Consider the following 15,788-nt stretch of genomic DNA (forward strand, 5'->3'; position numbering starts at 1 on the left):
TGTGGTATTTCTAAGTTCACGTGCAGACATATACGATGCACATGCCACGAGTTATTCAGCAACTGCGAACTTTGCAATATTACAAAAGCAGAATGGATCACTAAAAGTATTTCACTTACTCCTCCAGCATCCAATAGGTCCTCCTCTGGAAGTTTATATTGTCTTCCCCATGAGCATAGTAGCAATGAAGCACATCGATGCTTCCAGACTAGATTTATAAGGAAATATCAGTTAATTTGCCTCTGTAGACAAGCAATGCAGTATGACTAGGAACCCTTAGAAAAAATACTGCAAGATGTCACAGAAATAAGTACTAGTAACATTCAACTCTACTTACTTTTAATCTTTCATGGGCTTCTATGACAGTCTTTCCATCCTTTTTCTTCCTCCAATTATGGCCATCCTTCCTAAACAATCTCAATACCTTCCGATCAAACAAGAAAAGTGAACCACCTACAATCAGAGATACAAATATTAGTGAGATACAATTGGACCTTAACATGACTACTTGGAGACACTTTGTCAGCTCATGTGCATCTTTACTTTCATAATATATAGGCTCCAAACAGTACGTGTCATTACAAGCGTGGAGGTATTAGTAAAATAGAATGTTCAAATCAATGCCATGGCTGATCCAAAGGAAATATGGCATCAATGTAAAAGCACTAATAAGGTATAACCAAAATCTTAAAGAATACCGTTGCGCAAGGGCACAAGACATGGCCCTTGGCATAAGAAGGTGCATGATCACATAGCAACTGTTCAATCCTGATACCAGGAGAAAGATCATGGTGGATCTAGAGGCTTAACCATGTGGTTCAAACTAAGTACAGTAAGGATTGCAGCATAATTTTGTATTGCTATATGGCATTTAAATGTATGCAGGGCTACCAGGATGTGCTAAGTTTACACCTGACATCAATATTTGACTAGATTAAAATGGAAAAAACATCATAAAACCTTATTTTCTGTTCTCGCAATTTCAATGGAACTTCTATTCTCAGTGTTGTGCAAGTTATCAAATCAATGCCAGTTCCCAAGTTACACAATATTGCTTTGGTATATATTTGCCCAAAACGTAAGTTAATTTTGAAAACTAAAAACAAATAATCAAATAACAAGAGTGTTGAACAGCAAATAGGGGTCATACTTGCAGGCATAATTGGTGGCTCTGGAGCTATACGGAAATTCCTGTAATTCTTAAGTATTTCGCAAATCTCAGTAGGGCGTAACCATCGGATTTGAGCCTCCTTCAGTATCTGCTCCATGTCTGTTCAGAAGTCAATGAAATGTAGAGTTAGACAATTCAACAAAGTTGAGAATTAGTCATATAAAAGTGGAATTTAAAAACATTCAAAAGAAAATGTCATCATTGTTGCTTCCCAATCTACACAGAATAAAGCATGTGTCGTCATCAAAATTCACTTGCAAAATTCAATTTCATATTTCAGGTTCATGCGGAGACATCACTAGAGCCCCGATTTCCCCCAGAAAACCTCGTAACTATTAATGTTTCCAAACACCTAAGTGACTAGCACTCCAACTTTTAAAAATCAGAAACTGATTTCAGTCCACACCCAAACACAGAAAGATCATGTATGGGGTATGTTCACACAGATAAAGGAAGCGTGGCTCCTAGAACCGCAGGGTGGCCGAGATTCATCTCCAGAACACTGAAACCCAAAGCAAGTTGCCGGTTACTTCAGCTCCGGCCACCGGGTGGTTCCACTCTCAGGACAGTCACATGCCCAGCCACCAAACTGAGATCTCCACCTTTTCCGCAGCACCCCAAACGACCAAAATCTCCGCCGCGGAAACACAGAATTATGGTGGCGAATCACTTAGCGCGAAACAAATCCACGGCCTCCAAATTCTGCGACAGCCAAACGCCATCTTCGACGCCACTAAACCCAGATCCCCACATGCAAGGAAGGTGTTGGGCGGAAACAAATCGAAACAAAGACCGAGAGGCATTGACCAGCGCCAGGTACCGGGCGGATCAAACCAAACCAACCAAAAAAAAACCAAAAAATCCGGAGGCGGCTCTCACCTAGCTGCGGCACGATCCCGTAGCGCCGGCCCTCGACCATCTGCGGAGCCCCGCGTCAGCCGGTCACTGCCGCAAGTCCGACAAGCCACGAGCAGGCCTCCGAGGGCTTCGTTCTCCCGGCGGTCCGGGCAAATTTCGCGGTAGGGTTTTGGGAGATTCAGTCTGGGGGAGAGATGGCAGGTGGTGGCGATGGGTATTTTAGCCGACAGATGAGGCGAGGCGGGGAAAGGGAAACAACTGGACAGCTTCGCGATGGCTACAATGGAAGGGAGGGAGGAAAGGGGGGCCATGGAGGGGGAAATGCCCGTTCTGCCCCTCACGTTGGAGGGAGCTACACGCCTACACTCCATTTTCCAAGCAAAAGCAACAGGTCTTTGTTCAGAAACCTAATGAGAAAAATGAAGTTTGAGGATATCCCGTAGCTCCAGGTTCACCCAACACATTAACAAGATACCACTCACTGGTCATGTGTACTTGTACATGACATTTAGCTATTTCGCGGCAATGGAAGAAAACCTTGACTAAAACTGTCTCGGCCCCATCTCGTCCTCCTAGGTGGCACGGGAGGTGAACCCCGCCGCCACCACTTGATCTCCACCCTCCACCCCTCCCATCACCGCTGCCAGTCGGCAAAGCCCCCGGCAGCAGTAGGCGGCGGCGGGCCCCCCTCTCCCATCTCATATCTTTCCCTTCTTCCTCTCCCTCTCCCCAAATCACCAGTGATGGTTCCCCTCATTTGAGCGGAAGGGGGTACTTGGCGCGGTATGGTGCCCTAAAGAGCTAGCGGCGCCGCCATGGGGAAGCTCCTCGTGGATCCGTCCTAGAAGAGAGCTTCGGCTTGGAGAACGCCACAATGAGGTTGCTTCTATGGGATGAGGCTGAGAGGTGCTCACCCTCCTCCCCCTTGGTGATCCGAAGGCTAGGCCCGGCAAATCCGCCCCGGCGAGGAGTCGCCTACTCAGTGATGAAAGGTGTCCAAATGCGAGCGTAGTGGTGCTGCTCCCAACATTCCTGGATGCAAGGTGGTGACCCCGACCGCTTCATGGTGGCATGGGTGCTCTCCTTGGCAGTTTGGGGAGCAGCGGCAGGGCAGCAAAACTGTTGTCATCGGCGACGGCCAAGCCCTAATCCTGATATGGAGTCCTCAGTTCGTCATGGTGGGTCTGTTGGCTGAGTACCTTGACGAGGTGCGCGGGAGGGGCCACGCGACAACTTAGTGCCTCAGCACCGGCGTTGGCGATGTCTACGAGTGTCGTGTCCCTCTTGAGGGCGCCGCCTTGGCTCCCAGGGAGCCGGTAAAAACCCATGGACGCTAGGCTGGACATGGCGGCGGCAGCGCTTTGCGTTGTGACCCTCTTGGGGGTGTCACTCATGAGTGTAGGTCTCTTTCAGTCACCATGGCGTGTTTGAGATGGTTTGGACCTCCAATTGGCACCACCCCTGTTCTGGCGTCTAGTGTTCTTGTTTGCACCTATCTTTTACACGTGATGGTGTCTTCTCTTTGTCCTATCTACTTGCCGGTAGAGTCTGCGCTCCTCGATCCGGAGCGAGAGGGCAGAGGGTCCTGTCCGATGGCCGTTTGGTAGGGATGGTACGATGAACACCGATGGTTCAGGTCACACATGTTTTCTTGTCATCGGCGGCCTTGGTAGCGTCTTGTCGTGGTTCGGCCTCTCATGTGCTTCTTCTCGATGGCTTGCTGGAGGTGTCTAGTAGTGCAGTCATGGTGCTTGTTAGCATGATCGGCTTGTTTTGTCGTGTCTTTCTGCCGATAATAAGTCAAATTATCTACGGCCTGGCCCTCATCGCCACTCCGATGCCCCCCATCCCGTTCCAAGGTCCAAGGATAGCACACCCACCTAAGGAGAAGTGCCACCGCCGGAGGAGACTTTCCATCACATTACACCAATGGTAAGGAAAACACTCCAAGAAACATAGGAATGAATGATACATGTTATAAACAAGCACCAGGTCTGACTTCTATCCTTGTACACACTCATGCACCGACATAGAATTTTCCATAACCGAAGCTATATAAGAGGCACAGGAGCACCATAGAGGGGGATCTGATCCTCCGCTTAGCTTAGACTACACCATGTAGATGATTTCAGCGCTTCCCGTCGAAATCAACTCGATCATCATTAGAACTCAGCGAGTAAGCTATATAAGGGGCACTAGCGACACCATAAAGGGGGGTCCGCTCCTTCCGCCTAGCTTAACCTACAAAACGTAGACGATTTCCAGCACTTCCTGTCGAAATCACCTCCATCATCATTAGAACTCCCCGAGTTTCCTTGACTCGGCGAGTACCCCTCAATATTGCAATCCTCTATTTCTCCACATATATAAGGAAGAAGCAAGTCAAGAAGTAGTGGTTGTATCCATCTTGGAGGCCTGAAATTGGGTATATCGTGCACCTTTGTGTTATGTGTCCAAGACCCCTTGGACTCCTCACATGACATCCCCTCGACTACAAATTGCACGGACTCCTAGTACACTATTAAGATCAAGGTAAATCCCTCGACAGATGGCGTCGGCCGTGGGGACATTAAGAGATCAGGGTGAATCTATGGGTCCGAAAAGTTCATTAGCTGGTGAAACGGGATATCTCATCGGTAGATCGAAGTCATATGGTTCGCCGACAAGCCAAGGGAAGGAAGCCCACATAGACGGTCCGCGTGTGAGCCACCTGTGGGGAGGATCCATGAGTTACAATTATTCCACGAAAAAGCAAAAATTATCGCAAGGAATATGACAGCACTAGGAGAAGTCCCCCCTCCCCTCTCCCTTGGGAGTCTAGATCTGCACATCTTAAGGGACAAACCTCAACTCTTTTCTGCTAAAGAAACGACTCTTATTCAAACACCATGCAAATCTAATATGAAAGTAGGGGCAGGGCTATGCCCATGGTACACACAACTCCATGATGAGAATCAAATTAGTAAAGGGTAGAGAAACACCCTATACATTTTTTCTTTGTGTGTACTTTTACTTTATGCCTTGTATGTTTGGCCCTTGTCCACATCGAGATACCCGAAGTCTCTAAACATGAAGATTTATAAAGGCGACTACCACTATTGGCAGCTTCACTTCTATAACTTCTTTTATGATGGTGTGATTGCCATCAAAACAAGATTCAAGCAATCAAGGGCAATGTTAATTTATTTATTGCATTCACCCGTATGATTCTCATTTCAATGTGGTATTGCCAAAATTTCAGTCATTTGAGTAGGTATCAATATATTTGCCTTTTTTGTGAATTCAAATAATATTCTTTTTTTATATAAAATTCCTCAAACCTTGGTTGGATCTGAATCCAACTCAGGTGAAAATTTGATGATTTGACTACATTGAAAACTTTAGTAACCAAAATTTCAAACTTCTAATGATCTTAGTGTTGCCAAAATACCGGAACCGGATTTGAAACTAACTCGCCTTGAAATTCCCCACATCTAGTATATGGCTTAAATGTCCAATATTGAATAATTTTGGTTCTTATTTTTAAGGAAAATTCTAAGTGGGGTCTATACCCCACATCATCTTATAGGGTTTTTTTAACTTGTAGTTTCTATTTTATACTCCCTCCGTCCGGTGAAGAGTGTACGTTTGGCTTTAAAATGTTTCCACAAAAGAGTGTACTTCTATCTTTTCAATGCACTTTAAAGTAGAAAAAACTGCTTCTCTCTCATCACACAGTAACCAAGACCAATAACATTCTACACATGCTCTTCTTAATTCTACATGCACTTAGCTCATTGGGGGTTGGGTAATTAAAGAGGAGAGAGATGGTGGCTTGCACCTTTCCAATGCATTTTTTTATTCCACTCCATAATTTATCCTAAAATTTCTATATTTACAATTTTCACCGGACAGGAGGGAGTAGTTTGGTGCCTCCCAACAGGAACCCCCCCCCCCCTTTAGGGAGAGCAATTGTATGCATGCATGAACCTTCCAGCTCATACATGAACCTTCGTCGCCATCAGTTGCCGGATTAAGTACGTGGTTGACTTTTTTTTCTTGACAGGTACGTGGTTGACATATTAGCAGCAAACAATTGTCACAATAAATACTGTATGGGTACCAGACAATTATTTACATGTTTAAGCATTCCAATGATATGTAGAGCTAAAAAGTGATTTTCTAAGTGCTAGAAACACGTACATAAAGATGATACCATATCAAGAGAGGCGTTTTGGCACATGGGAGCATATGCTCTTGGTTTTTAAAATGTGTTTTAAACATATTTTTAAATATCACAAAATTCTGACAAAATGATTCCCGAGTACATCTCGACATTCTACATGCACACAAATTCGTTTCGCGGAAAACCGACAACTTTTGTGTCATACGTAAAAAAGACAAAAATTAGTATTAAAATAGGCTTTTCCTGAGACATTTTTTGTCTTGTTTACACAAGGCGTATAAAATGTCGGATTTTCACGAAACTTGGCGTGCGAACATACAATGACGGGATGTACGCGTCAAATTTGTGTTCGGAATTTTTTGACATTTTGAAATATATTTTTGAATGGCAAGAGCATATGCTCCCATGTGCCAAAGTGAATAAGTACTATAATGCAACTTTTACATAGGTGTAGAATGACATTCTGGTTACCAAGGTTATAATAATCTAATAACCTAAGTGACTAATGTAGCAAGTAAGTGATATTAATCTGGCAATCACTGACAAAAGGTAGTCGTCAACATGGGATCGCAATGTATGAAGCCAAAGGTAAAAAATGGATCGTCAATCAGATTATCAGTTCCAAGAGATAAAAGCTAGTTTTAAGAATCGAGAGAATCCTGATGACGCCATGCTTAGGTACCACATGAACCTCTTTCTTTCAATTCGCTCCATGTTGCATCTGCTAGTTGGGCACCGCAGTGTAAGACACCATGGGGCAGGACCCCACATAGTCCAGTCTTTTTATATATATTTGCTAACTGCTATAATTATTAAACTTCTTTTACAAATGAATATGCTTTTCTAGGAGAAAATAGTTTTCAGAGCAGAACGGAGATGTATAGGAATACCTGACTTCATTTGATCGAAGATAATTGATTCTGTGGCGGGAAAGTAAAAACTCCTGACAGCAAGAATTAAGTTTCAGTTAAAACAGTACAAGACAAAAGGAAACTAAAAATAATATGTCATGTGCGCCGCTATGTTGGCCAAATTAATTGTGATACATTTTAATGTGTGCCAAAAATGGCTATGAAGAAGCCCATCTTTGTTTATTCTGAAATAAAATGGTACAATAGTTCTTGCAAACGAGTGAATAGCCGACTAGGTGGAAAGAGTAGTTTACGTACCAGCTATTGGTGCATTGCTTTGTTTCTTCCCCGGTTTCTTTCAGTAAAATTCTAGTCTGTTCATGTAACGAGTCTCCCTCTTTTCTTCCATGCTGCTTTTCCAGTGTTTCATATTTTCCCCTTGATGAGTCTTTCGCTTGGGTTCTAAGCTGGGATTCTTCATGAACCCAGTCTACTCTTTTTACGTGGTCATAACTAGGAAACCTTGGATGTTTGCGAATGGCGTCTGTGAAAGCAGACTCTGCAACCCTCCTCTCAGATTCCTCAGCACCTGTGGCTGCCCCAATCGTTCCAGCAATTTCCTTGAGATTTAACAGGTAACCAATGCCCGAAAGAAAATCATAATACTGTTCTCCTCTGTGAGCATTGAAACTTAGCTCGAGCCTCTGAAGATTGGGAAATGCTTCTTCCTGAAAGGTGAGGGACAGTACACCACATGTGTATTTGAAACACTTGAGCCCTAGGAATGCCCTTTTTTTGAAAATAATACTTTCTAACGTGGGTTGCCGGACATAGAGTGAGAAAACAGTGAGGGCGGGCAATCCTGTCACTATATCCATATCTTCCATCAGCAGCTCGCTAACAACAACTGTCAGAATACAGAGTTTGCGGAGTTGCCCAAGGCACTGCGGAAGCCTGGAGAAGATGCAAATGGGGGGCAACAACTCAAGTCTCTGAAGAAAGAAAGGAAGAGAGGACACGCTGCTCCACACATCATGGTAGATTGCTGTTCCTGAAGCACCAGGAGCCAGAGTGACAGATTTGAGATTCACAAGTTTCCCAAGAGAAGAGGCTAGAGCTGCCAGGTTTCTCTTCAGATGGTCATCTGACTCTTCTGTACAGTAAGTGAGGTTAAGATCTTGCAGGTTCAACAGATCACCAAGGCTCAGTACATTGTCTTCAGAGTTACTGCTAAGGTTAAAACAATGTAGCACACGCAAAGATCTGATGCGACCAACCTCATCAGGTATATCTGTCTTATCTCCAAGAGAGAGATGCAACAAGCCTGGGAGATGAATAATATCTGATGGAACTGCAGACACTGCTGCATCAATTATTAGTGTTTCCAAGTACCGCAGCATTCGCATCTGGGTTGGTAGTTCTACCTCTACACTGGCATCACATGAAATCTTCAAATATCTCAGCTGAAAAAATCTACAAATTCTTGTGAGGTCAAAACTCGTGATCCCCCATTGATCACCCCAAAACTCCAGGATTAGAACTCGGAGATGCTTAAATCCCACAATTGTAGGCACACACTTGAGGATTCCAAAAAAGCCAATTGATCGAACTTTTGACAGTGTTAGACCAGTTGGTTTCTTTGCATATCTGGGATTGCTGAAGTGGAGCGATAGCCGACGAGCCTTGCTATAATGTCCTCTGATGGTCTGTGAGTAATCTAATGCAGTGATAAATCTCTCTTCGGTGGACTCAAGTGTAACAAGATCAAGCACAACGTGGTGCAGTGTGCAGGACAATACCTCACCACTGTAGTTGATATCTACAGGTTGGATCATTCCCCTGTTGACAAGCTCTTCAAAATAGCTATCTGCAACTTCCGCTGTGTCTGTTCCTTCTATCGCACAGATGAAATCTTCTGCTATCCACTGCTTAACCAAATCAAACTTCCACATTGTGCAGCCCTCCGGATACACACTCAGGTACATCAAGCATGTCTTCAAATAGTGAGGAAGACTATTGTAACTAAGCTTTAGTATTTCCTGCAGTGTCTCGTTCAAAGTAGAATCTGTACTCAAAGTGGAACATAAAAATTCCTGCACATGCTGCCATAGCTTAGGGTTGTCCGGTTGGGTTGTTAAAAGACCAGATACACAAATGGTTGCTAGTGGCAAACCAGCACATTTTGTTATAATTATGTCTGAAGCCCCCTTTAATTGTTCAGGGCACAGACATTCAGGACCGAAAACCAGGTTGAGTAACAGTTTCCCAGAGTCCTCCCCACCAAGAGGTTTCATCTTCAGAATATTATCAGATTGATAATCACAGCATTCCAGAGCTACTCCCTCAATTTCTGTGGTGGTTATTATTCTACTGCAGTTATTACCTTCCGGAAAAGCACTGGCAACAATATCCCATGATATTGTTTCCCACAAATCATCAATTACAATAACATATCTGGAAAAGAGACTATCCATAGTTATAATTATATCGTGTCTACAGAAACAATCATTATAGAAGCACTAAGGTAATTACAAATGAATTATAGAAACAAACAATAAAGTAAAATGCAGTACCTCTTATTCTGGAGATGTTTGGTGAGATTGTCAACGAGGTTTTGCACTGTGTAGGAATTAGAAGGGCATCGATGCTGCTGAACTTGAGAGAGGATGCCCTCAAGCAGTCGTCTCATGTCAGGTTTCCGAGATGCCCGCACGAAAGCACGGCACTCAAATTGGTGCCCAACTTCACGGTACAGCTGTTTTGCAAGCGTGGTCTTGCCAACCCCTGCATGTCCAGTTATGGCCACCATTTTCAGCTGTTGTTCCTTCTCATCGGTGAGCCACTTGATAAGCTTTGTCTTGGCGTCGTCGACACCAACAAGGTAGTTTGCAGCCTCTGCATACATCAATGGAATATGGCCGTACACAGTGAACAGAGATCTAGAACTTGAGGTGCAACCATCAAGATACCTTCCATGTCGTTCAATCGCCTCCCGCACCAGGGCCCTGAGTTCTGCGATCTTGGCCGCCCTTGTGCACGGCCTCACCGTCTTGGGAAGCCAAGGGATCTTGACACGGCCAACCTTGAAGCTCTGCACCGATCTCATCTTGGCATCGGCGTGCGTCAACATCATGTCGTCGATGAAATCCTCGATGTCGTAACAAAGTTCACGCACCTCATTCATCCAGTATTTTGCCATTTCATTGGGGGAATCTACCATTGACTGCTCCACAAGGGCGACGCTGATTTCTTCCAGATCTGCCTTGAGGAGCGCAACTCTGTCCTTGAGTGGCCCTCGCAGCCGGTAATCGAGAGGCAGCAGCGAATCTAGCTTCCTGAGAAGGGGGCCCATGACACCAAGGGAATAACTCATTGGAGCATTCATGGCGCTCATGTCGGCCAGCGAACAACTCACCGGAGCATCCATGGTGCCCATGACGGCCAGCGAAGAACCCATCTCTACCTGGAGAGAGAAATCAAATCACAGAGAAAGTGTATTATGCTTCCATCTATTCTATTATATACTAAAAACACACTATATGATGTTCTTTTCGAGACAACGCATTAATCCACATCATCAAAATTATTTTCATTGTCGGATCTTTAATTTCTGGCAAGGATTGAGCGACAGATCGGAAATCTTTAAAGCTGGAGTCTATGTTAGATACGTCCGTTCAAAAAAATCCAATAGTTGGTTCAACTCATACGTACATACCAAATCGGATATACATACCTACATATCTTTTCAAAATTAATGACAGAATAAACATACAAATATAGTGCATAACTGCATATTCAGCTTAACATCGATTCAAAATAACACAACTAACAAACCTGAATCCTTCTATGATATTGTATACCAGGGAAGCTAGCGAGACATCCGTGAACACACAAATCAATCAAAAAGGCCATTGATGCCAGCATGACTCATTATAAACAATGCTAACAGAAGCTCAACGAACAGACTAACTACACATACATCTGGCACTCAAAGGAATCGAGGAAACAAGAAATATGCACCCAAGAAGGGTTCTAAAAAATGCCCGTGTAGGCGCCCTTCAATCAATCCAGCCAGTGGCAAAGAAAAAAAACGCATGTATCAAACTGATAGACACAACTCAAATGAGGAATCCAGTTGTATGATATGGATCAGGGATTGAGACTATTTGGAAAAGATTAGATCTTATATTCTAAATGGCAAGACGTGAGATGTGGCCACGTGGGTGCATTACGATTTAGGGAGGAAGGAATACAACATGGGAGAGAAAGAAATTTCAGAGAGAGTTTTCTTTTTTTGTGAAGAAAGACTTCAGAGAGAGTTAAGTACTAAGTGACAATGCTCTATAGGCCATGATTAAATTCTAGGGCGCAATGATTATGGATTTTCATAAAACATAACAGAAAAAAGTAGAGAAAATTGCACACGAACAAAAGAACAGATGAAACAATAAGAAAAACTACACGGCCTAAAACATACTAAGCTTATTCCAGAAAAAAATGTTTGACCGACTAATAATATAGAAATTCTCAAACGTCTGAGCAATAGCAAATTAATACACAATAAATTTAAAGAGTTACTCAGTGACAGAAGACTAGAACGAACAAGAGTGACACATACATTGCTACAGAAAATACTTAGAAAAAAACATAGTCAAAGTTGTACGTTCGAGACTATCCAAAATCCAAAGCATCATACATTTTTGAACCGGGGGGGGGGGGGGGGGGGGGGGGTATTTCAAACAAAAATTAACTAAATGTTCCGAAAATATATCTTGTAACAGATCTAGTATTATTAATTTGTATTACATTTTTTTGCTACAGGCGTATTTTCTATATTGATGGTCAAACATAAAAGATGGGTCCATTCGCAAATAAATAAATAAAAGATAGGTCTAATGGCCCTGTTCCTCGAGCACCAAAGCCCATATTCTATCAGCTCAAGCGGTTCTATAGAAAGGTAGAAATTTATTATCTCTCAAAATTTGAACATACCTGGATACCCTCCATTTCACGAAGCCTGTCAACTATATCACGTGCACTAGCTGGTCTCTTCTTTGGACTAAAGTCTCTGCACTCTAAAGCTATCTCATAGCATACTCGTATTTGTTCCAATAGTGTGTCTCGTTGTGATCTCTCCATCCTATCACTCCAACTTTCAAGTACCTAAAACACATTCAAGCATCAAACTGAGAACAAAAACTCTCTAAAAAGTAGATCGCGTCCCAGTAAATTCGAGTCAGATTTATCACAATGTAAATTGCACTTTCATAAATGAAGCAAACTGAGAAGAAAATTTCTCTAAAGGAAATCTGTTGTGTTGATTCTTTTGTGGCCAAAACTGTGCTTTCCACTACTAGATGTGCTTGAAATGGATCAACAACATGTTTCTATATATGAATCATATGTATAGTATATAGCAACCACACACATTCAAGCATCAAATTGAGAACAAAAACTCTCTAAAAAGTAGACCGTGTCCCAATAAATTCAAGTCAGATCTATCACAATGTAAATTGCACTTTCATAAATGAAGCATCAAACTGAGAAGAAAATTTATTCTTTTGCCGCCAAAATTATACTTTCCACTACTAGATGTGCATCCACAAAAGATATTGTGCTACATCTCAAACTAAATCTAATAACAATATGCAGAGTAAAAGAGTGATTTATTTAAGACCATCCTTCTTAGCCAAAAAGGAAATTGAGTTTTTAGCATTGTCAAAATGGCATATATTGTTCTTACTTCCTCAGTAGCTTGATACCCCTTCTGCCCGGTCAGTATTTCTGTGATAATAACACCAAGACTATACAAGTCAGCGCTACATGTGATTGCATCCCCTTCCAAAAGTTCTGGTGCCAAATATCCCCTGTATGAAAATAGAAAAGACCTGACAGATTAATGGACAAAGAGAGTACAATGAAAATCACATAGCACAAACGATTGAGCTTTCAAGAGGAGCTAGCAAGCTTACATTGATCCTAATATAGTTTTGGTAATATACCGTCTTTGATTTTCATTAAAGCATCTGGACAGTGCAAAATCAGTAATTTTCGGTACCATGCTATCATCGAGCAGTATATTGGAAGGTTTCAGATCCAAGTGAATGATATGATTCTCATGAAGGAACTGCAGGCCCTCAGAAATCCCTTTAATTATTTTGTAGCACGTTTGCCACTCACGATATGCATCTATAAAGGGGATAGGAGAAACCGGGCTTATAAATTGGGACACATTACACAATTTCTAGTATATGGAATAATAGTAACAAAAGTTAGAGGCCGCATGGTCGTACCGGTGATATATTTATCAAGACTCCCATTAGGTATATACTCGAAGCAAAGCAAACTTTGATGGACATCTATCATGACATACTTTCCATCGTAACTTGCCATAGTTCCTTGTCTATCAACACAATATCCGAGAAATCTTACTACATTCTTGTGCTTTACCCGCATCAGGCATTGAAGCCCTCGGTGAATCTCCACTTGATGCATATAAGTGTTGGTCAACTTCTTCACAGCAACCGACTTGTCGCCAAGTATTCCCTATCACTCACAAGTGCTAGCATGGGTTTGAGTTCTCAAAAGTCAAAACAAGTGTGATTAAGATTAGAAAACTCATGCCATGTATACTACCTTATAAACTACAGCAAATGCCCCACTTCCAATCTCCTGGTCATCGGAGAAATCATTTGTGATGTCCTCCAAGAGTGATAATGGCAGGGCCATGGGCTCCGCTGTTTCATCAACTAACATCTGCTCTAGCTCACTTCGTGCGGTATAAGCTTTGCGTTCCATTTGCAGTCAGTATGTAATTACCTGGAAACAAGAGCAAACTCATTATATATGTATGACCTAGATACTAGACCCAAATCCCCACTCACTCCGAAGCTAATTAATGAAGTAATATAGATCGATATGGTACCTACTCCCTACGTTCCTAAATATAAGTTTTTTTAGAGATTCCACTACAAACTACATACGGATATGTATATAGACATATTCTAGAGTGTAGATTCACCCATTTTACTCCGTATGTAGTCCATAGTGGAATCTCCCAAAAGGCTTATACTATTTAGGAACAGAGGGAGTAACAAACAAATTAAGATCACGCTCCTATTATGCAGAAAATAGAAAGCACGAATTTTTTATTTTGGCCCTCCCTTTTTCTTTTCTGTTTGGAGAACAGGACTAGCCACCGTAATCATTACATGACATAAAGACGATATTGGTGGTACATGCGATTGTCTTCACTCTTCAAAACAGTGTTTTTTTCCAGATGAACTCATGGACAGATTCCACTATCATTACGATGACGGAACAAAACACAGTTGAAGCATCCCGGTGGAACGAAAAGGAGAGCTACAGCGAAGGCTAGAAGTTCAGGCCGAGGCTGCACTAAGCAAGCCCCCAGATCGACTGCAAGGTAGTATAACGAACAATCAGATCATTTTTTTTACAACCAATGCAGAGTCCCCTTGAGGAAGGTAGCATCAGCAGCAAACCATCATATCAAGCAAAACTAGCCGCACCAAACTTTTTCCCGACCATTTGAGCGCTCGGATTGGCAGTCGTTTTGAGCAGTACAGTAAACCAGAAAAACAGAGTATTTCTTATAGACTGCGCCCCCTTGAGAAAGGAACAAGATTACAAGACACAGCCACTTCAGAATGGTGGTAAATAAATGCGCAGACATCAGCGATGAATGATTGATCCGCAGACGGCAGATCCCCCAAAACGACTGCATATATACTCCCTCCATTACACTCGGATGAATGATGAATGATGAATCCGCAGACGGCAGATCCCCGCGAACGGAGGGAGTACATCCCAGGGAAGATCTACTACTTTACCTGGACAGATTTACCTGATTGCCTCCAGTAATGGCGACGGAGCTTCAGATTTACTTGCCTTGTGAAGGAGAAGAAGGGGATGAGGCTATCAGGTCAACGGTCACTTTGGGAGAAGGGATGCAATAATTAACTAGCTGCCTCCAGATTTTTTATTTTTTTGAGGATCAGCTGCCTCCAGATGTGGGTGGGGGTGCCACATCCATCTGCAAGGAATCAAACCATTGTGAGGCCCCGCGGCCAAACGGCCCAAGGGGGCGGAACGGCCCGCCCCTCAGCTAAACGTTGCTCGCACCGCATTACACGCAAAACCCTATTTGACGCGCACAGGGAAAAATCCCGGAAGCACCTATACCGAAATCACTAATCAAGGAGTACTCGTTGCAAAGAACACTTCACTTACTCAGGTCGCGACAATTGATGCACATGCAGTGTGCCAGTTGTCGTAATATGGAAGTTTTCTCTTTTTTCATAGATCCGTTTATGCAAAACGTTTTATCTTTTAAATCGTGTGTCCAAATCTCGAACCGCTTTTACCATTTAATTCCTCGCGTTGAGATCTTTAAAACTAGATCCCATGTTGATAGGTTTTGACGAACTTTTTTTTTAAAAACCGGATGAAAAAACTGGGCGAAAAAACTGAAACGGGAGCACGATTTTTTTTTCCTTTCCGAAATCACACCCGTGCCTCTCGTGGAAGCAAAACCGTGACTCTGGTAAAAGAAAAAACATAAAAAGCGTTTTTTTTCATTTTCGAAAGGCATGGTCGTGACTCTCGCGAAAGCATAACCGTGCCTCTTGCGGAAGCAAAACCGTGACTCTTGTGAAAGAAAAAAAACAGAAAACGCGTTTTGTTTTTCCCTTTCTGAGAGGCACGGCCGTGACTCTCGCGG

General features: G+C 42.8%; 1 pseudogene; it reads right to left on the bottom strand.

Annotated features, from left to right (window-relative positions):
* The window catches only part of LOC123087724 (uncharacterized), a 21,217-nt pseudogene extending 6,219 nt beyond the window's left edge, over positions 1 to 14,998 (bottom strand).
* Positions 14,999 to 15,788: the final 790 nt, after the last annotated feature.

Source organism: Triticum aestivum, chromosome 4A (assembly GCF_018294505.1).
Source record: "Triticum aestivum cultivar Chinese Spring chromosome 4A, IWGSC CS RefSeq v2.1, whole genome shotgun sequence".
Taxonomy (NCBI): Eukaryota; Viridiplantae; Streptophyta; class Magnoliopsida; order Poales; family Poaceae; genus Triticum; species Triticum aestivum.